Source organism: Podarcis cretensis, assembly GCF_951804945.1.
Source record: "Podarcis cretensis genome assembly, chromosome: 9".
NCBI lineage: Eukaryota > Metazoa > Chordata > Lepidosauria > Squamata > Lacertidae > Podarcis > Podarcis cretensis.
The window spans coordinates 58,381,549-58,402,743 of record NC_137178.1 but is presented as its reverse complement, the minus strand read 5'-3'; the positions used below and the strand labels follow the sequence as shown (position 1 = coordinate 58,402,743).

General features: G+C 42.5%; 1 long non-coding RNA gene across 6 annotated transcripts in view; it reads left to right on the top strand.

Annotated features, from left to right (window-relative positions):
* The window catches only part of LOC307223656, a 219,220-nt gene that overhangs the window by 50,551 nt on the left and 147,474 nt on the right, over positions 1-21,195 (top strand). For 5 of the 6 annotated variants that reach the window (XR_013842158.1, XR_013842159.1, XR_013842161.1 and 2 more), the window contains exons 1-2: positions 3,917-4,241; positions 6,695-6,760. This is a non-coding gene — a long non-coding RNA (uncharacterized lncRNA). Of the gene's footprint in view, positions 1-3,916; positions 4,242-6,694; positions 6,761-21,195 lie in introns of those variants that run through there. The other variant, XR_013842160.1, reaches the window with a different exon arrangement.

Sequence of the window (21,195 nt, the reverse complement as noted above, 5' to 3'; positions counted from 1 at the left end):
AGACAGAATGGTTGTGTAATGCAACCTAGTGAATTCATGGCTCAAAATCTTTTGAATCAGATTTCCCTGTTCCCAGCTCACACTCTTATGCTGCAATTCTATGGTCACTTGAAAAGGACCATATCCCACCAAACTTCGTGGGGACTTACTTCTGAGTAGATACACATAGAATTGATAGGCTATAGTCCTGAGCACATTCATCTGTGAGTAAGCACCACAAATTAACTTGTTTCTGAGTAGACAGGCATAGGATTGCAGTTGAGTACTCTGTACTACACCATTTTTCAAAATATGAAACACAACAATATATAAAATGCAATTAGTAAGAACAGTGAAATCAGAAATTCCACTGCAATATTTTTTGAGTTGCTATGGGATTAAGCAATTTGGTTGAGGTAATTACATCTAGATACACTGCCTCTGTAAAGAATTCTGTTTCCAAGTTACCTAGTCCTCTTAAGAGGAGTCACTCTTTTCTTCATATAGTTCACATATAATAGATGGCCAAAGCACAGCATAGCTTCATTTAAATGTTAATTCCATGTAGAGTTCTTTTTGCATGCTGCTAAGAAAACATTACCCATGGTAAAGGCCTTGAATGTGAATAGCTACAGTGCACTCTCTACTGTAAGGGATTATCAAGTGCTGATTCCTGCTTTGTGAGTTTGATGTACTCCAGATAAGTGAAAGACTATGGTTGCAATACAATGCAGAGTAAAGCACACACAGACTGCAATACCAAACACACTTGAATGATAGAATGATGGAATCATAGAGTTGGAAGGGACCCCCATAAATAAGGGTTTCCCAAACCAGGGTCTCCAGCCACTAGGGTGTAAGTTCCATTAAAGACAGTAAGGCCTACTGTGTTGTTAAATAGATTGGTTTCAGTTGGGCTAAGTGTGCAGATATAGGAAGCTTTCTTATAATGAATTCAACCATTGTCCCATCTAGCTCAGTACGGCTAACATTGACTGGCAGTAGCTGTTCTGTGTTCCAGGCAGGGATCTCACCCAGCCTGGGATTGAACTTGTGACCTGTATACAAAGCAGTTGCTCTACCATTGAACTACAGCCTTTCCTTGCGGCTCCTGTCATTTCCACTTTCAGCCAAGATAATATATTGTGCCACGTTGTGGCATGAATGGGCATTGAATCCAGTCAGCTGTTAAGTCTTCCTAGTCTCCATTCCTCAGGTCTAGAGAGTTCTAAGTCAGGTAATGTTTTGTTGTAGTACAAATGGATGAAGTGGCTGCTGGGAGAGGCAGGGGATGGTTATTCCAACACGAATGACTAGTGAAATTTCCACATGACATGGCTGGCCACCAGTGAGGCCATATACTGTGTTAGATGTTCTTTTGGTTTGATCCAGCTGGGTGATCATTATGAAGAAACTTCTACAGTGGTACCTCTGGTTAAGAACTTAATTTGTTCTGGAGGTCTGTTCTTAGCCTGAAACTGTTCTTAACCTGAGGTACCACTTTAGCTAATGGCCTCCTGCTGCTGCCGCGCTGCTGCTACGTGATTTCTGTTCTCATCCTGAAGCAAAGTTCTTAGCCCGAGGTACTACTTCCAGGTTAGCGGAGTCTGTAACCTGAAGCATATGTAACCTGAAGTGTCTGTAACCAGAGGTACCACTGTATTTGTTTAAGGGAAAATTAATTAAGGGGGCTTTGAGTTTTTCAAACAGCAGCCTCCTCCATGGCACACTGCAAACTCCTCTTGAAATAGAGAGAACTTTCAAATGCAGGATTATGGTGTAGCATGAGAGTCTGTGTTTCAAAAGGGGGAAGGAGTCCAATCTCCCCCTGAGGATATCTAATCACTTGGGCATGTCTAATGCGGCTATTTCGCTCTGGGCCAAAGAGTGTGAATAATGAGCCCAATTTCTAATTTAACAGTGAATCCCAAAGAGATGCTTCTGCAAGCTATGAAGCCAGCTTCAAAATGGACTAAAAAACTACGTCTCAGGAATCCTAGGTGGGAATCAATCCTGTCCAAATGACAGCCTCTATGCTGCACCTCTGTGAGACACTGCATTTTTCCATACGCTTTCAGACTGAATGACTTATTTTTAGTTGAAAGGCAGCAAGCAACGGCGGAGAAAGGAAAGTCTCCAAGAGAGCACAATAGAAGGAAGCACTTCTACCAAGTGAATTATATAGGAAATAAATATGATCATGATGGTTATATAGTTACACGGGCCACATCAATGACCAAGAAACTAACAGCAGTGTCTGGCTGGGAGAGCTAATCACACATAACATTGCTTCAGAAAGCTTAGTGCTTAACAAAAACATACTTTCGCCCCATTACAAGTTCCAACCAGTTTGTGGAATTGATCGATTCAGAACCCAAGCCAGATTGCCCGCCATCATCCGAAACACTCAGTTTGAGGGCCTCTAAATTATTTGCTTTCCCTTCCTGTATTCTGACTTTGCCAAATTGAGTGATGGTAATGTTTCTACCTGGAGTGTATTACTACTTCATTAAAATCAAGTGTGTTTTGCTGTGGATTTCAATGAGAGGTGGGCTGACTGCAACCTGAGATTGAACACTAAAAACTGTACTTCATCTATCTTTCTCCAGGAAGAGAATTTCATTTGCACACAGAGAAGGTGTAACAGTCCAGAAAAAGCGTGTGGCAAATAGTTTTTTTTTTAAAGAGCCTTAATATCACTTCACAATGCATCATTGTTTTAAACTTCTTCTAGCGTTGCTGTAGGACTGAGATAATTCAGGATGAGGAGGGGAGGAGAAGAGGAGGAGGACCTGGAGAAAGCATCGGCCTCATTTGCTGCTTAAGCACAGGGGGCTTGGAAGAGATAAGACCGGGATAGAAAATGGAGAGAAAGTATAACAGTTTGGTGCTAAAGGAGTACTTTTGGTCTCCGTGAAGCCTTTGCATTAATCAAAATTGCAGGTCCTGTCTTGGGCAGCTCTCAAGTGAGATTTTGAACTTTCCTGAGCTCTTCTTTATTTCTGACCATTCTCACGCCGCATAATTGCTAAAGCAACGCGAGCCCTTCATTTTTAACATGCCTACTTGACATTCTCTGTTTGTTTACTTGTTTCCCTTTAACATCAAGCTATCTGGATGAAATTCGGATGCATGTTCAGGAGGTAGATCTACTTTTCAAAGCTGAGATACCAGCATGATGCCCCCCCCCCCCGGCAATCACCCATTTTGAAAGTCTGTGGGCAGAGAGGAAAGAGCAGAAATATGTGTGATGTGTGATCTGTTTTTGCAATTGAGATACTGGAATGAAAATTGGTTTTTCTCATACAGGGCATAATTATCCAGTTCAAGTGCAAATATCAGATAAGCACAGCACCAGCCCAGTACATTTTGCTGCCTGGGCTAAGGGAAAAGATGGTGATCTGTTCCTTCTAAGTACTGAAGCCAACCACACTGACAGCTGAACCTAACTTCCAGCACAGGCAATGGGACAGGATCCTCAACTACAATAAACTAGTTCCTCCCAAGGTTTTGCCAAATGATAGAACCAGCCCTGGATAACCATCCCAACGTGGATCTATTTTTAAAGGGGAGGGAGAAGATACAACACCTAAAAGATCTCTCAAATACGATTTACTTGGACAAGGGTCTTCTTAGTATGAGGACAAGCATGCGTCCTAGAAGGGACATGCGGATGCAACAAAGAACTGCAAGGAGAAAAAAAGAACTCATTGGAACCTTGTGAGGTGTTTGATGGGGGAAGTCTTCTTTCTGGTCAGGTAAAAGTTGGTTTAACTGTCACTGGGAAGAGGTTAGACATAGAACTCTCAGTATGCAAATGAAGGATAGAAGATGTGCACATCCTGATTGGTGGGTGCTGGTTTAGAATTTTCAGTAAGTGAGTGTGATTGGCTAGGGCTGGAGGGGTCAGAATAAGTGGGTGCTAGTCAGTCAGGGTCAGTCTGTGTTGGCTGATGTTTGTGGTGGACAGCCAGAATAAGAAGGCAGCAGAGGAAGATGGTCAAGGAAGATGAAAGAAGACCCCCAGAGAAAGACAGAGTGGGTTGATGGTCGCTTGAGTGCATGATGCTGGACTGGATGGGCTACTGGCTTGATTCAGCAGGCTCTCATGTTCTTATGGTGGCTTAGAGTGCGGAGTTGAGGGGAGAAGCTGACCCCAGTGCTAAGAAGTGAGAGGCAGTTTGGAACGCTGGTCTCTAGTGTCTGGTAGGGGAGTCAGAGGAAGATTCCACAACAGTGCAGCAAAAACAGACCTTCAGTAGGTTAGTAGGGGTTGGAATGGGGTTTCAACATGAATCCTCAGTTCATAGCTACCAACTTTCCCCCCTTTTAAAGGGAAATTCCCTTATTTTGAATAGGATTCCTCACAAGAAAAGGGAAAAGTTGACAGCTATGCCTCAGTTATAGTGTTGGTGAGGCTTAACTGGGGCAGAGAAAATATAAAGGCAATAAGGTAGAAAAGTTTGAATAGGGTAACTGGTTCCTCAAAGCTGTCTGGGTTTAGTAATACTGTAGTACAGTGGTACTTCAGGTTACAGATGCTTCAGGTTACAGACTCCGCTAACCCAGAAATAGTACCTCGGGTTAAGAACTTTGCTTCAGGATGAGAACAGAAATTGTGCGGGGGCAGCACGGCGGCAGCAGGAGGCCCCATTAGCTGAAGTGGTACCTCAGGTTAAGAACAGTTTCAGTTAAGAACGGACCTCCAGAATGAGTTAAGTTCTTAACCCGAGGTACCACTGTAGTTTTAAAACAAGCTGTTGATATTTAAAATGAAAGTAGCAAGTTAACAAAGTGTGCACTCATTAAAAGACAGACAGTACTATATTAAAGGAACCATAAGCTTCTGCAGTACATAATCTTGCAATAAGTAAACTCCAATATCTTTGTTAAATATAGTAACTGAGTGTGACTAGCTTTATCCCACAGCTATCAGGGTTATTGGTAAATAAAGGGTGCAAAAGTTGTAAGTGATATTAAATGGTGGCAGCAGTATGGGTTTAGGAAAATTATTGGAGTGGAAGTCGGGGTTTGCTTTTATAGAATGAGTAAGGAAATATCCCCACTTCCCCCATGCCATGCACTGATAAATTGCTTGAATACTTTCCTCAAACATCAGGCTTAGTTGCTGTGTCCAAAACAGAACACTGAACTAAGTGGTCTCATCTCATCTTGCAATGCAGTTCTTATGCAAGGTAGTCTTTGAGCAGCGAACCAAGAACAGCAGCTTGGCTATTTCCTCCAGCTGCCACTCAAACCACCCGATTGAAGTTTTACAATATGCTTCCTTGAGCTTTCTACTTATGTCAACATGTGTCACTTATTCTCTTAGGGGGCTATAGACAGATTCAGTACAGAGAGGAAGCTCTTTTGTCTATTTTTAATTTTTATAGAAACAACTCTCTGTAGCACATCATCAATCAATTGAACACTGATATTTAACGCTTGTCCCTCCCTGATCTCTTGGCTGCCCTGTTACTACTCCTTTCTCCTCCTCCTCTATCTGGGAAGCAAAGTTCCCAGAGCTTCGAGCCTGAGATGGCACAACCTCCTTCTATGAGGCGCTTGCCATCAAAGAGCTTTGTTTCTCAGTGAGATAAGGGGGTGGCAAAAACAGTAACCAGCAAGCAGGTAGAGAGTGAGCAAGGAGGGATAAGAATAAAACATTAACATTAAGCAATGTTGGTATAGAAGAGACAGATGTTGAACAACTATAGCTCAATGTTCAAGCACATGCTTTTCATGCAGAAGGTCCTTGGCTCACTCCAATTTTTGTGGTGGCAACCATCTCTCCCCCAATGTTCTGTTAACAACACTTGAATTCTGAAATATTGCAGAGATACAAAATGGTGGCCAAACTGCCAGCAAAACAACCTGCATTGATGGGGAGAAAAACTTAGGGGAGCAGAAAGAAGATGTGTTATTCCAACTGTAAATGGTAATCCCCACTTCCAAAGACATTGTTGGAGAATTGCTCATTCCTTGGAGAAAATTGAGGAAATGGTTCCCCAGACAGACAGGGTAGAGAATTCTGAGGGGGCATTGGCACTCAACTTCATTTCCCATTCATTTATCTATTGGTAGGTAGACAGTGAACAAACCTGATAGGTGAGATCATGCCCTGGACCAGTCTTGAGTTTCCATCTTGGATGAGTGTGAGTCGTCCCCTTACTTGCCCTTTTACTGACAGTGATGGTCCATAGTGGCTCATTAACTCTGGTCAGCAACTAATCTAGGAGAAGGAACTTCTGATCACAACTTCTGTGCCCATGTCCTGCCTGCAGCATCTTTTTGCACTAGTATAACATCAACAGCTGCTCTGGCAAGAAAGTGGGAAAGATTCTATGTAAGCTTTTTTTACTTAAGTTCCATTTTTACTGCATGATATACGACCAAAACCATTCAGCAGTCAACTGATATTCCTCATGTGGGAAGCCATAAAAATTAAGTAAAGCCTTAAATCGATAAATGGTTGGATATGAATCCATCGTAGTAACAGAGAAAGAAAGAGTAAGATCCATGGATATTTATTCCTCAGCATAATATGTTATACCTCCAGGAAGGGGATTTGTTACTTTGTTCATTCAAGCCTACATATTTCTAAAAGGGAGAATTCAGAATGTCTTTTTATTATTACCCTTTCATTGCATTTCCAGACTGAATAAAAGCACAAATGATTCTCATTGACACTCTGACCCATTATTTCCTCCTAAAGGCAATGAAGACCGCAGAAAAAGTCCAGCACCTGTATCCAAGAACCCATATCTAAGTGCCTCTAAATGTGAGTACCATATTTTATATACCCCTTATGGTAAGAATATGACTATCAATATGAAACTCCTTCTCTAGCTGCCATCCATTTCACCACAATTCCATTAAGATGCATTATGTTTGCCATAGCTTGTCCTCTAAAACATGTTTTGTAAATTTGGCACCCTTACAAACATATCTCTTTACGAGAGGGGGTGATTCCTGCCTGTTTGAAGGAGGCAGTGATAAGACCGCTCCTTAAGAAACCACCCCTAGATTCTGAAAACCGAAGTAACTACTGGCCAGTTGCTATCTTCCCTTTTGGGGGGCACTGAGTGGCTGGTCAATGTCCAGATCCTGGCACTCTTGGAGGAGACTACTTTTCTAGATCCATTTCAATTAGGGTTTTAGCCTGGCTTTGGCACAGAAACTGCCCTGGTCGCCTTATATGATTATCTCTGTCGGGAGAGAGACAGGGGCAATGTGTTCCTGTTAATCCTCTTTGACCTCTCAGTGGCTTTCAATGCAATCAGCCACTGTATCCTCCTAGAGAGGCTATCTGAGTTGAGTTTTTGCGGCATTGCTTTGCAGTGGTTCCAGTCCTCCTTGGATGGTTGTCTTCAGTGGTTGATGTTTGGGGAATGTTTTTTTGGCAAAATGTGGTCTTCAATGTGGTCCTCAAGGTTCAATTCCATCCCCCGTGTTGTTTAATATCTACATGAAGCTGCTGAGTGGAATCAGCTGGAGTTTGGGAGTGTGTTGTCAGCAATATGCTGCTGACACACAGCTCTATTTCTCATTTTTATCTGCAGGCAAGGCAGTGGACTGGTGTCTTGCCTTGGTAAGGGACTGGATGAGAGCCAATAAACTGAAGCTCAATCCAGATAAGGCACTGTTAGTGGGTGGTTCCCTAGACCAGATGGATGGGAGACTGCCTGTTCTTGAGGGGGGTTATACTCTTAAGGAGAAGGTACATAGCTTGGGGGTGCTCCTGGAGCCAGTACTGTTGCTTGGTGGCCTTGGAGTGCCTTCTGACAGCTTGGGCTGGTGGCCGAGCTATGCCCCTATCTGGACTGGGATACCCTAACTTCTGTGGCCTATGCTCTGGTAACCTCTAGGTTGGATTACTGCAATGGGGGGCTCTTTTTCCATGGGGGGGGGCAGGAGGCCTGTCCTCTTCTCCCTGCTGCTCACTCCCTGGGCAAATGCAAAAGTGCAGGAGAACCAGCCAGATGGTGTAGGTTAAGTGGTAAACTCTAGTTGCATGCCACCCCAATCTCCAGGTGGTGCAAGATATATCATCACGGACAGAATCATTGCCACACACGGTAAGAACAAGGATATAGTTTGAATGCTTCACTTGCAGCTTTATAAATCATTTAATGTGTCAATATGTATGGAAGCCGTTAATATTGCAGTTGTATAAGGGATTGTTATTTTGACTGGAGTGTAATTGGAATTAATAAGATTTTGGAACACAGAAATAAAGTAAATCATCAAACCATCAATTCTATCATGTGTGTGTGGGGCACCTAAATTATATAATTTGGCATCTGAATGATTGGTATTAGTAACTGTATTATAATTTGGCATTGTTATAATGAGGCTATTATTGGATTATTGTAATTGAAAACTAATAAAAATTATTATCCCCCCCAAGCCCTACACAGCTCAGAGCCTCAATACGCCCCCTGCCACCATTCATGGTCTTAGCTTTCACCATATTGGTCCCTTCCTGCTCTTCACAGTGGTAGAGAAGAAAGGAAGATGGATGCACACACATACCATGGTACCTTGGGGATTTGAATATTTTGCATGTGGGAAAGTGAGAGGAAGCTGCAGAATAAAAACTGCCCATTGCCTCAGGGGTCACCAGTGTGCACATGCAGGTGCACATATGTCCACATAGATTTTCCTTGGTGGCCACAGGGTCCCTTCCTCACCCACACTGAAATTAAGCTTGAAAGAAGCATTTTATTGTAGCCAAAAGACTGTGCGTGCTTGGTTTCAGGGTGTTTGTAGTGCCCATGAGATTTTCTCTGGTTTACAGATGTGCCCATGGACCCGAAAATGTTGGTGACCACTGCACTACAGAATTGTGTTTTAACATCTGAGTACCCACTATATTGCTCTGGGGCAAATAGCAGCCGTGCTTTTTGTAATGTTTAGTTTGGGCAAAGTATAATATACTACTTGGCTTGTGCAACGGAAGCTTGAAGCAGAGGGTGTGGTATTTGCTCCCATATATTCTCAAATATTTACAGTAGAGAGTTATGTAAAAAACACGATATTGCCATTCAAGAGGTATGTGGGCAAGCCAACCATCTACACAAAATGGCTGATGTCAGCTTGGTGGTAAATCTGTCCGCCAACATCATTGCCACTCACCTCATGTAATTTGCCAGTTAACTTTGGACAACAATATAAAGGCTAAACGTCACCACACAACTTTTTAAATGATAGAATTTTAAAGTCCTTTTTTTTGTGGTAGTGGAGCCCGAAGGCTGCCTTGCAATGCACCTGGGTGAATTTGAGTATCTTGCTGCATTCCACATGATCTCCTCTTATTTGTACTGTTGGGTTTTTCTTATGCTCAAAGCAAAGCATGGTGCGTTGAAAATGCAGCAATGTTCTTACAACAAATAGAGCAACAGAAAAGGACACCCTTTGCCTAAAGTATCCTTACTGCTGCAGAGGTAGAGCGGGATGATGAATTGAATAATGCCTTTCAAATGGCAGATATACAGTATCTGAATATGAAAAAAGCAGGCATGCATGGGAGCATGTCACAGCAATATGTAATGCTGCTGGTTGCTCAAGGTGATGAAACAGTTTGCTGCCGTCCTTGCCACCAGTAGACTATGTCGATTCTGAGCTGGATTCATGTTTGAACTTCCATTCATTAGGAGCTGAACTTCGCATGATATGATGGTTGAGGATAAAATGCAGGGGTGTGGCACTAAATTGATAGATTAGTTAGATTAACCAATGGACATCTTTTTAATTGACTACGGCTGCAATCCTAACCCCACCTACCTGGGAGTAATCCCAATTCAATTCAACAAGACTTATAAGATTGTCATTATGATTGTGCTGTAAAAAAGGAATCCTTGCTGAATTAGGCAACACATTTTAGACTGGGAAAGAGAAAGTTTATAAATGATAAAGGGTAAGATTTTCTCCCAGTTAAAGGAGAAGACCAACACATGTTACAAATTTATCATTATGAGTTTGCTACTTACGGTAACTGTTATGGAGTCTGTGTTTGGAGAGGACAGGGTTAATGGAACCAGAAAGGCAACTTAAATATCTTACTGGTCAAACTTGCCAGCCACATCCTTTCCTTAGAGAGATTGTGGCTAGTTGCCTACACTAACTAGGAGATACCTGTTTTTTACTTAGTATGTTCTGAATGAAAGTCAGGGACATACAGCTGATGAAATCAAGGTCTCTCTGTTCAGGTGGGGAACCTTTTTCCTATAAAGGACCAAACAGGAACAAAGGGGTGGAGATGGAGTTACTGGAAATCACAAGTAGGGAGAGTGTTGCAGCATCTGGCTTCACATAGGCTTCTGGTTGGCTACTATAAGAACACGATTATGTTCTAGATGGGCCTTTGGCCTGATCCCATAGGGCTCTTCTTGAGTACCTATGATTGTGGCTTCTTCTTCTTGTTGTTGTTGTTTAGTTGTTCAGTCGTGTCCGACTCTTCGTGACCCCATGGACCAGAGCACGCCAGGCACTCCTGTCTTCCACTGCCTCCCGCAGTTTGGTCAAACTCATGCTGGTAGAACACTGTCCAACCATCTTGTCCTCTGTCGTCCCCTTCTCCTTGTGCCCTCAATCTTTCCCAACATCAGGGTCTTTTCCAGGGAGTCTTCTCTTCTCATGAGGTGGCCAAAGTATTGGAGTCTCAGATTTCACGATCTGTCCTTCCAGTGAGCACTCAGGGCTGATTTCCTTCAGAATGGATAGGTTTGATCTTCTTGCAGCCCACGGGACTCTCAAGAGGCTCCTCCTTCTAGTCTGGGGCTAAATTTGCAAATGGGTTGTTGAGATTCCACAAACAAGTCATTGCCAAGGGTTTTTATTGTATTTTCACTTCTTAGAAATGATAAACCCAGATTAAGTTGGAGGTGAGATGCAGGCTGATGCCAAGGACATCATGTGGATGCTGCGGAAAGTGGGGGTGGGGAAGCAAGCATGAGGATCCTACAATAAACACCTGTTTGGAAGCAACCTCAGACGGAGAAGGGAGAGCAATCTTTGAGTTCTGAAAGGAGTCTTTGGGGGCTGCCTTTTGTAGGGATCTGATGTAGGGCAGTGGAACTCTATCTGTAGGAGTGTTTTAAAAATCCATCCACAAAGGTGGTGAAATGGAGCTGGTTTCTTTTTTTTGGGGGGGGGGAATGAAACAGGCAGTTGGTAAAAAGAGAGTGAGCTTTCCAACTTTTCAAACATCCTAACTGATGTGGGTGCAACCTCTGTGGCTCCTTTTTGTGAACAGGGTCTGTGTAAAACAAAGTTGGGAAACCTGTGGTCCTTCAGATGTTGTTGGACAGCCAGTGTGGTCAAGGATGATGGGAGTTGTTTTTGTTGTTGTTGGCATCTGTCTGTCTCGGGAGACAATGGAGGAACACATCTTTGGGGGCGAAGTCAAGCTGTTGGAAGGTAACAGCACCTGCTGTGGCTGTAGACATGGGCATGGGAGAGACATGTTTTATTGCAGCTGGGTCAGATGAAGGTGTGCAGCTGTGCTGCTACAGATGCAGTATGGCGTTTCTTCTCTCTGTGTTCCTTACAGAGGTCATTCTTCCTCTGGTCACTGCTATGGATGCATGACCTGACTGTCTGTCTCTAGGCATTGTGGTCATCTGCAAGGGATTCCCATACAGTGGGATTGATGTTGTCAGCCTTGATGTCATGTTTGCATACATCTTTGTAACACAGAGTTGGTCTGCCATTGCGCCTGGTGCCTGAAGCCAGCTCCCCATAGAGACATCCTTGGAGATACTACCATCTTCCATTCTATGGAGATGACCAAGCCAGTGTAGATGTTGCTGAGACATGAATGCGAACTTGGGAGTTGTAGTCCAGTAACATTTGGACTGCCACAGGTCTCTCGCCCCTGGTGTAACCAACCATGTGGAATTTCTAACAATGTATTTTGCATATCACACAAGCAACTGCTGACCATGACTGATGTAGGAGCAACTACAGAAGAGACAGCAGCCAATGGGCTATGTGTAAAAAATATTTTAGGTCTGCTGAAGTCACCAGGAAAAAGAAATAGCTCTTGAATCCAAGTACTTCGTACTTAGATGGTGGCATGAGTTCTAATAATAAGGAAATATACATAAATGATCCTGGCTCTGTAGAAATTTCTGCAGTGGCAAAGAACTAGTTAATCCCTTTGATCAAAGAAATTGTTTCATGCTGTTCCCATCAAAAATACTTAATATGGTTTAAGAGGTGTTCCAGTTAATTATTAACCTCCAGGAGATAGTTGAAAAAGGTCACAATTCTAAATTTGGGATCTGTCAAGATGTCCCGAACACTGGTAGCATATGAAATAAGTGACATAATCATTTGAAAAACTAATTAATTTGCAGAGATCCAATATATGCAGCACAGGTTGTTCTTAAGATGTTCTGCATCATGGCATAAATATTCTGGACATGATACAAGCAGTAATTTGGAGTGCACTGTTAGTCAATGTGGTGCCCTCTACGTGCTGCTGGACTTATAATTCCCGTCAACCCTGGCCAGCATGACCAGTGTGGTCCAGCACCATACTGGAGAGCACCATACAATAATAACACATATCTCTACATCAGCACCAAGGGGCAGAAGCAGTAGACAAAATCAAAAAATTCATATGTACTTATTTACACTAAAAGTAACACTCCATCAGCTAAAGTCTTTGATACAGAGTCTAAACTCAGTATCTGTCAGGGGCTGGACTGTGGAGAAATGGTTGGGACTGCTCCCCCCCTTTCCCTGAACCTTCCCGAGAACAGGGCGACAGTATAGATTTAGAACAGTGGTTTGCGGAAGGGTGCAGAGGGCAGAAGCTGGGAAATATTGGAAGAGGAACAGCAGGAACAAGCAGCAGCACAGGGGGAGAGACATCTGACAGACTCAGTGTCCTTGGAAAGCATTCTTAACCCCCTTCTCCCAGGACCAGGTGGGCATTGAGGGTATTAGAACAGAGAGCTCAGCGGCAGAAAGCTCAGATTAACTGATCCAGGAGTGATGTTGAATAGGGGAGACATGGCGTGGGGGGTGGGACTTTACTTGGAGCAATGCCTTTATTAGGGAAGGCTGCATTCCTTCTCTGTGAATTATTGAATAAATTGCTTGGTAAGAATGTTTATCGTTTCTCTGATTCTGGACTGCCACCGTGGGAGGGGTCTGATTCCTCAAGACCTGGCAGTAATCATTCACTGTGCACTGTAGTCTGCTGCTGACTATGTGCCCTGGTCAGCTCTCTGGTGGTGCTTGTGATGGTCTTGGCAGGGTGGGTGCAGGAACTGCTGGTGAGTACCGGTACCTCCCCCCTCGAAAAAGGCACTGGTTATAACCATTTTCATTCTTAAAACTAGATTAATATTTAAGAAAGAATGATAAGGTACATTACGATCCAGTTGAGTAGACTATCCAGGGACCGAGAGCCCATTTGTCAGTTAAGCCTTGTCATGACATAAAAATGAACATGGTTTAATCTCAGGTGCGTTTTTGTGTCCCCCGCCCAAATAAAGCTTTGACCCGTTTTATGAAGGCACTATCAAAATATTTGTCGATAAACATTGCCTAATGTAATTTCGTGTTTCCTTCCGAGGATAATCAAAATAAGCTGAAGGATTCTCACTGTGGCACACGAGGACTGATGTTGTAAAACTGCTCACATATGCATAACAAAAATATTTGTATTAATCAACGACGGCAAACTTTGGCTTACGGTTTTATTCATGGTGGTATGATCTTGGTTCCTACTGTAATTTTCTATACACAAATATAAGTTGTGAGTAAATAAGAATAATTTGCACTTGTATAGTGACTTTTTTTCCTGCCCTGTATTTATAAAGTACACAGGCAGTGTTAATCATTTTTTCACCTAATACTCAGCATTTGAGCTGACATTTCTGCAGCCATTACAGTGGTACCTCGGGTTAAGTACTTAATTCGTTCTGGAGGTCCGTTCTTAACCTGAAACTGTTCTTAACCTGAAGCACCACTTTAGCTAATGGGGCCTCCTGCTGCCACCGCGCCGCCGGAGCACGATTTCTGTTCTCATCCTGAAGCAAAGTTCTTAACCTGAAGCACTATTTCTGGGTTAGCGGAGTTTGTAACCTGAAGCGTATGTAACCTGAGGCATATGTAACCTGAGGTACCACTGTACTGGCATAAACATCATGTTTTGTGACAATGTGCTGCAATAGTGGTTGGCTGGTTCATCCTGCCCTACATATGAACCCCAGGCTGGGATTTCCTATTCTAAACTCTTATTTGCTGCAGCAAATTGGGCTAGATGTACCAAAAACTGGGGACTTACCTGCCCTTACCTTTCCTCTGCACTTTCCTGTCACTGTCCATGATTTGAGGCTCTGTGTCTGATCACTCTTTTTTTTTGCTCGAGTTTTCTCCATGAAAACCTGGAGGTGAAGGACATTTAGGATGTAGCACCTATCCACTCAGCTACAGTCCATTTTTGCCTTATTTCTTTATGGATTCCTACCATTTGGCAAGCATGTTTCTAAAAAGCATTTCTTGATTAAGGAAGATTCATTGGCTGACTTTTTGCACAGAAGCTTGCCCTTCCTTCCTTCCTTCCTTCCTTCCTTCCTTCCTTCCTTCCTTCTTGATTTTGAGACTCTTAAAGATGTGAGGGCCTAGGCAGGTTCCTATCTTGCCAATTCATTAACCCATCCCTGAAACAATATGTTCCTTCCTCCCAATCCTTTCTAGGGAGGGCAGTTTCTGACACATAGGCAAACCCTGATTAGCTAAAGGTCCTGCAGACCTTAACTCAGCAAATAACATGACAACTATTCTAAGCCTTTTAATGTGATTTTAATGCTGACATTTTATCTGTGGACTTCTGGATTGTTTGTAGAAGTTACCCTGCAGCATTGAGCTTGCAGCGCCTGTCCCTAATCATGAGTGACTCCTTCCATACCCACTGTTCACATGAGGAAGTCTACCTGCATAAAGCTCTATGAGGACAGGCTTCCTCAAGACCCAAAACACATGAGTGGTGGAGATGGGTCCAGGAGAAACTGCATGTCATTGGGGATGGGAATATATATAGGTGGAGGCCTGCAGACCCTCCCTACATTCTTCATCCATTTCTGCAAGTGTTTGAGATACCATGAGCTGGTATTACACTTGACTGTGTGCTTGATGTGTGATGGGTTGCTTAAGGCAGTTGCAGCAATCAAGTGAAGCTCATTTATCCATTACTCTATACCCATCATCAATGTAAGATAGCAGAAAAATGTCAGTATGGTTGTGAGTTCTGCCCTGTCTGGTGCTCCTCCTACTAGATCATATGCTCCTTTTCCAGCCAGTTTCATATATGTGTTTTTTTTAAAAAAAGAAAAGTGTGTGTGTGTGTGGGGGGGGAAATAAAGGGAATTCAGAGAGAAAGGGCAAGCAATGAAAGGGTTAAGTACACTCTCCCACCTGCCACTTGTATAATGGCTGTTTGGTGGAGTTCCAGGTTCCGTGGTTTGATCTGTTGTTCAATGTAGTTTTGGCCTCTGTCTCCACCATCATTCTCCCATTTTCCTTTTTTTAAAGGATGAGCTTAAAATGACAATGACAACCATCACCATCACATTTTGTCCTTTGTCCATAAAACATAACAAATGTGAAAGTTTTCCGGAACGCTCTGTCAGCAGGGGACTGTTATATTTACCTGGCTGAAAAAGAAATACTTGTGGATTAATTATAGTCACACCTGTGTTTATATTTTCTGTAACTGAAGCTGCAGTTACTTGAACATTTGCTGCCTGACTGTGTTTTCCACTGTGTTGAAAATTTGCTAATAAAACTCTTTTGGCCCTAGGGCTGAAAGGTGTACTCTGAATCTTGAAGTGTTAGTATAGTATCACAAAAGTCTCCTTTGTATAGCACTTCTGTAGAAAGATGTGTCATGCTGTCTATGTATTCACCTGGCTACAAGCTTGCAAATTGACAAAGAATATGCTTTATTTGACTCCAACCATTATAACTCCATGGAACTTCCAAAACATTATCTTTATCTAGCAAGAGTCAATAGCGATCTCCACTCATGGGAAAAAGTGCAAGCAATTTGGCTACAGTAGGGTATCTTGGATAGTTCTTTGTCCTGATATTTGTGTTATTTTCAAAACTTAGGCCATCCCAATTTTCCTTCATTAAAGCCCTTGTCCACTGCGGTACATTCATTCTTCCGCTGTGAGAGTTAAGTGCAGATGCCACCATCTAGCTTAAAGCAGCAGACATGAATCTTAGCAAATAATAAATGGCTCTGTTACGGACTTGACTTTCTCAGGCTGATTGTTTTAGATCTGTGCTTTCCCCAAGAGAATTAATTGAATCCTTTGGCAAAAAACAACAAAGTGCCCTGTTTATTATGGCATGCGCTTTTGTGGGCGAGAGTCTATTTCATCATATAGGTCATACTCAAGACCATGAAAGTGGATGCTATAATATATTTGATTAGGTTGGATCCAGATTTCAATTCATGGAAGGAACCGAGAACCTGCAGAGGCTCTGGGAAACCTGTGCATGTAGGTCATTTCTGCCAGTTTTTCCTGCAGTCTCCAGTGCCATCTCTGACACTGTTCCTAATAGTCCCCATAACCCATTGGAGCAGCTTGAGGGTGTACAGAGCACTAAAGGGGAAAGGGGAAGCCAGTAAAAGTCACCTCTTCCCTTCATCTAGTGGAGCATCCTATGGGTGAACTTCCACCCATGAGTAGTCTGCTTCCAATCCACTGTCATTAAGGTGCCATAAGAGCCTTTGTTGGTTTTTCTGCATAGGAACAGAGGAAGCTGCCTTGTGGTGAGTCAATGGCCTACCTAGATCAGTGTTGTCTACACTGACTGGGAGCGACTCTCTAGGGTTCTTTCTCAGCCCAACCTGGATATGCTGGGAACTGAAGTCAGGACCATCTGAATCCAATCCAGATGCCCTACTGCCCCTTCCAGCATAAACAAGCTAAGAGCCCATCATTCGGAGAAGAATGCTTATGATTAAAAGTTTTGGCAAAAAGTGTTGGGAGTCTATCTGTTGGAGGGCAAAAGCTACGTTTTAGTTGCAAGATAAGAAAATCAGGAGGAAACGAAAAAAAAATCCAATGTCATTTAGTCTCAGTATGTGTGTTACAAGCATTGCTGTCATGAAGGGATGCTAAATGAAAAACGTCTGTAAAATCTTTGTATTCCTTAGAGGATATCATAAGAACTGGAAAGTTATAACTGAGAGGGTGTTCATACATGAATCTGTAAGAGGATCTGGAGATGACTAGCAACAGTATTAGACTCAAAAATCAACCAGAGATGAAGTCTCTTGGGCATTATGCTAGAGCAGGGGGAGACAATGCGGTGTCTTCAGCTGTTCTTGGTCTAAAATGCAATAAATTAATTACACAAATTTGGTCCATCAAAGTTGGCACATGTGAGAATTTCAAAATGCAATGATGCAGATTCTAGCTGATAAGCAATGAGCAGATCACACAACTGCTTTTTATTATATCTGTAATACGCATGCACTTGCCAACATTCTAGTTCAGGGGTTATAAAAAAAAAATTCCTCCCATGGGCCACTTGCAAATGTGTTGATGGCATTGGCTTAGCAATCACAACATTTTTGTGCTAGATGCTGTATGACTTTAAATTGTTTTTTTGTTCCTTCTTTTATTCCTTATATTGCATATCATTGTATTGCTATCTGCATTCCAATGGAATTCAAATTGTAATACAAGAAAATATAATCTGAGCAATAAAAGAAGCAATAAGATACAGTTCTGAAGAAATATGAATATGTAATCTGGACATGCTGAAGCTTATGGACCACTGGTGACCACAGTTTGGGAACCACTGTTCTCAATGGTTCCATGCATTGGAAGGAGTGGGCTGTAGCCTACAAAAGCTTATTCCATACAAACCATGTTCTAATATTTCAAGATGTACAACTCTATAAAACAATCCTGAGATGCAGGTGGTGCTGTGGTCTAAACCACTGAGCCTCTTGGGCTTGCCAATCAGAAGGTTGGCAGTTCGAATCCACACAACGGGTTGCTCTGTCCCAGCTCCTGCCTACCTAGCAGTTCAAAAGCACGCCATTGCAAGTAGATAAATAGGTACCGCTGTGCTGGGAAGGTAAACGGTGTTTCTGTGCGCTCTGGTTTCCGTCACGGTGCTCCGTCGCACCAGAAGTGGTTTAGTCACCATTGGCCTGAAAGTGAGATGAGTGCTGCAACCCTTTGACTGGACTTAACTGCCCAGAGTTCCTTTACCTTTACTCTTTACTTTTACTTCCTACTGAATTCTTTGAGATTTATTCCCATGTTCTTTAAATTCTGCACTGTGGGAAGCACTTTTCTGTGGGTACTGTGCAGCAGTCCCATGGTGCAAGATTTAAAAGGCTCAGCCCACATGCGTGAGTCTGATGGCGTGGGTCTTTCCTTTGGAATCAGCACTCTAGTGAAAGAAGCATGCAGCTTCTATGGAAATAGATCAACCTTGCCAATGTGGTCGTAGGGCTTGAACAGTGACACTAAAGCTGAGAGATGAATCCATCTAAAAGGACCTTCCATGGCATGAATGTAGCATTTACAAGGGCAACCAACATGGTGCTTCCAGGTGTTGCGACTGTAATTCATAGCATCCCTTACCATTGCCCATGCTGGCTGGGAGTGATGGAAACTGTAATCTGTAACACCTGGAGGGACCATGCTGGCTACCGCTGATTTAAAGATTTCTTAATAGTGCAAGCCGATGCATGTCTACACAGAAGTAAGCCTCACTAAATTCGGTAGAGGACTGCATTCAAGCACAGCTTCCTGCAAGAAATGCAGTTTGCAAAACTGGACTGCTCTCGCCTGGCAGGGAGAACTTGGCAAATGCTGGACTGTCTGCTGTCAGACAATCACTAGCATAATCCGAAAGAGAATTGCACTATGCTCTTTACGGCCTGCCTAGATATTGTCTTGTGTTCAGTAGTTTTCAGCTCTCTGGTTTTACTGCTTATAGTCTCCTTCAGCTTCAACATTCCATTTTGACAATAGGCAACCAATGGATGGCTTACTGATAAAAAGTTGTTTCCATATTCCACATTTTATTATGGCAATGCAGAGTTTTTACAGTAAAACTCCTCAGTCTTGACTGATAAGAATGCAGCCTTGCATTTTTAATAGCCTTATTACACAGATAAGAAAAACTAATCCAGCAGAGGGAGTCAGAATGCTATTCCATTTTGTCCTTCTATATGGAGAAACAATAGGTTGCTCGGCTGAACCAAAGGCAAGGATTTTCATGAACATTTTAATCAGCATTTCAATTTGTTTTCAAGTATAACTGCAAAGGGAGGACAAAAGTGTTGCCTTATGCAGAATAGGTTTCAGAGGCCCATGATTAGATAGGATCACTCATGTGACCAGTCTAGGAAGCACTTCCTCACTCTAAATGGGCTTTGTTCCATTGAATGATTGTAAGCACATAGCCAAAGCTGATTGGTTACACAGTGTGATGATATTCATTGTCATTCATTACATGATCCCTGATTGTTTGGGATAAGTCTAGGAGGGAGAAAGTATCCCTACCCTGGGGGCGGAAATGACATAGCAGCAGCATATAGTAGAAATGACACTGAATACGTGTTTTGTTTTGTTTTTAAAGTGAACATTTGTACTTTTGAGAAATTTGGGAAGAGAAGCCCATTTCCTCCAGAAAACTTGGATACATGAATCAAAGTTGTCAGATACTTGGCACAGACCGAATGGCTATTCTTAATTGCGTTCCCATTTTGTATATTATTAGATTCCCCCCCCCCCATTCAACCATCAACTTAAGTCTGTGCAATCCATCTTAAAAACCAGCAATGGGTTTACTTAGCACAAGCTAAACTACAGGAAGGCCTCAGTTTATGGGTGGTCTCTAAATACAATTTTTAATACTTAATTTTAAGTTTGACATTATTGTGTTGTTGCATTATAATGCATTTTCATAGAAAGGTATTTCACATGCAGATTTTGCATGTAAATTCTGTAGGCTTATTACAAGATATATATTTTACTTAGTTTTTAGTTGCACACTTGTCTCAGTATCACTATATGCAAATACAAGAGTTTACTGTTTCTATTTTCATGATCCTTTCTGTTAGAATACAGTGGTACTTCGGGTTAAGAACTTAATTCATTCTGGAGGTCCGTTCTTAACCTGAAACTGTTCTTAACCTGAGGGACCACTTTAGCTAATGGGGCCTCCCACTGCCACCGCACAATTTCTGTTCTCATCCTGAAGCAAAGTTCTTAACTCGAGGTACTATTTCTGGGTTAGTGGAGTCTGTAACCTGAAGTGTCTGTAACCTGAAGCGTCTGTAACCCGAGGTACCAGTGTAATACATAGGCTTGGTAATGATGCTGGGTTGTTAAAGTAGGCATAGTTTAGGGCCTCAGCATATTTTAATCCGGCCCTGTTTAAGATTGTAGACATCATGTTGTGCTTTCTCTCTACCCCCTTTGCACCCATGTTTTATTTAACATTCCACCTGAAGACCTTCTGCAGAACTAGAAGGCTTCCGCTTGACTTTATGACCTTCTGATATTTCCTTTTAAAAATATTACCTGCTATGCTGCATGCTTTTATTTCTCTAGCCAGATCTCTCCATAAACAGCGGGATTCGGGTGAGTAGCAGACGTTCCATGCCTGCCATTGTTTTAACATGCTCAATAGCTTTGTGGCACATGCTGGAACTAAAGGATGCTTCACACATGTATGTGTTAATGAACCATCACAGATCAAATGCCAATTCATGTATCACTTCACATCTCCTCAAATGCTATGTTGTTCAGCATATTTGTCTGTGAGCTATCAAGGGTTCGTTAATAAATTAAGTCATGAATATGCATGTTTGAAGTGACCCAGAGACAGAAGCTTTCATATTTAGCGGGCTCAGGTTTTGGAGACCATGCATTTCCCCCCACCTTTCTTTGTGCTCAAATGACTCTGATTTGTCATAGGCCGTAATGCCAGGGGGATCTTAGATTTTAATTATATATTATATGTGCATTCAAGAGTGATGTTTTCTAGTGAAAAGAAGATTTGGGAGGGGATGATTTGGAGCAGAGAAATGCCCTCCAGAGATTCTCCATGCCACCTCCCTCCAAAGCTGATTTTCTCCAGGAAATGCAGCTGTTGGTGTTTTGTCTGTCTGTCTGTCATGTAACTTGTAGTTCTACCATTGGGTAAAGGGCA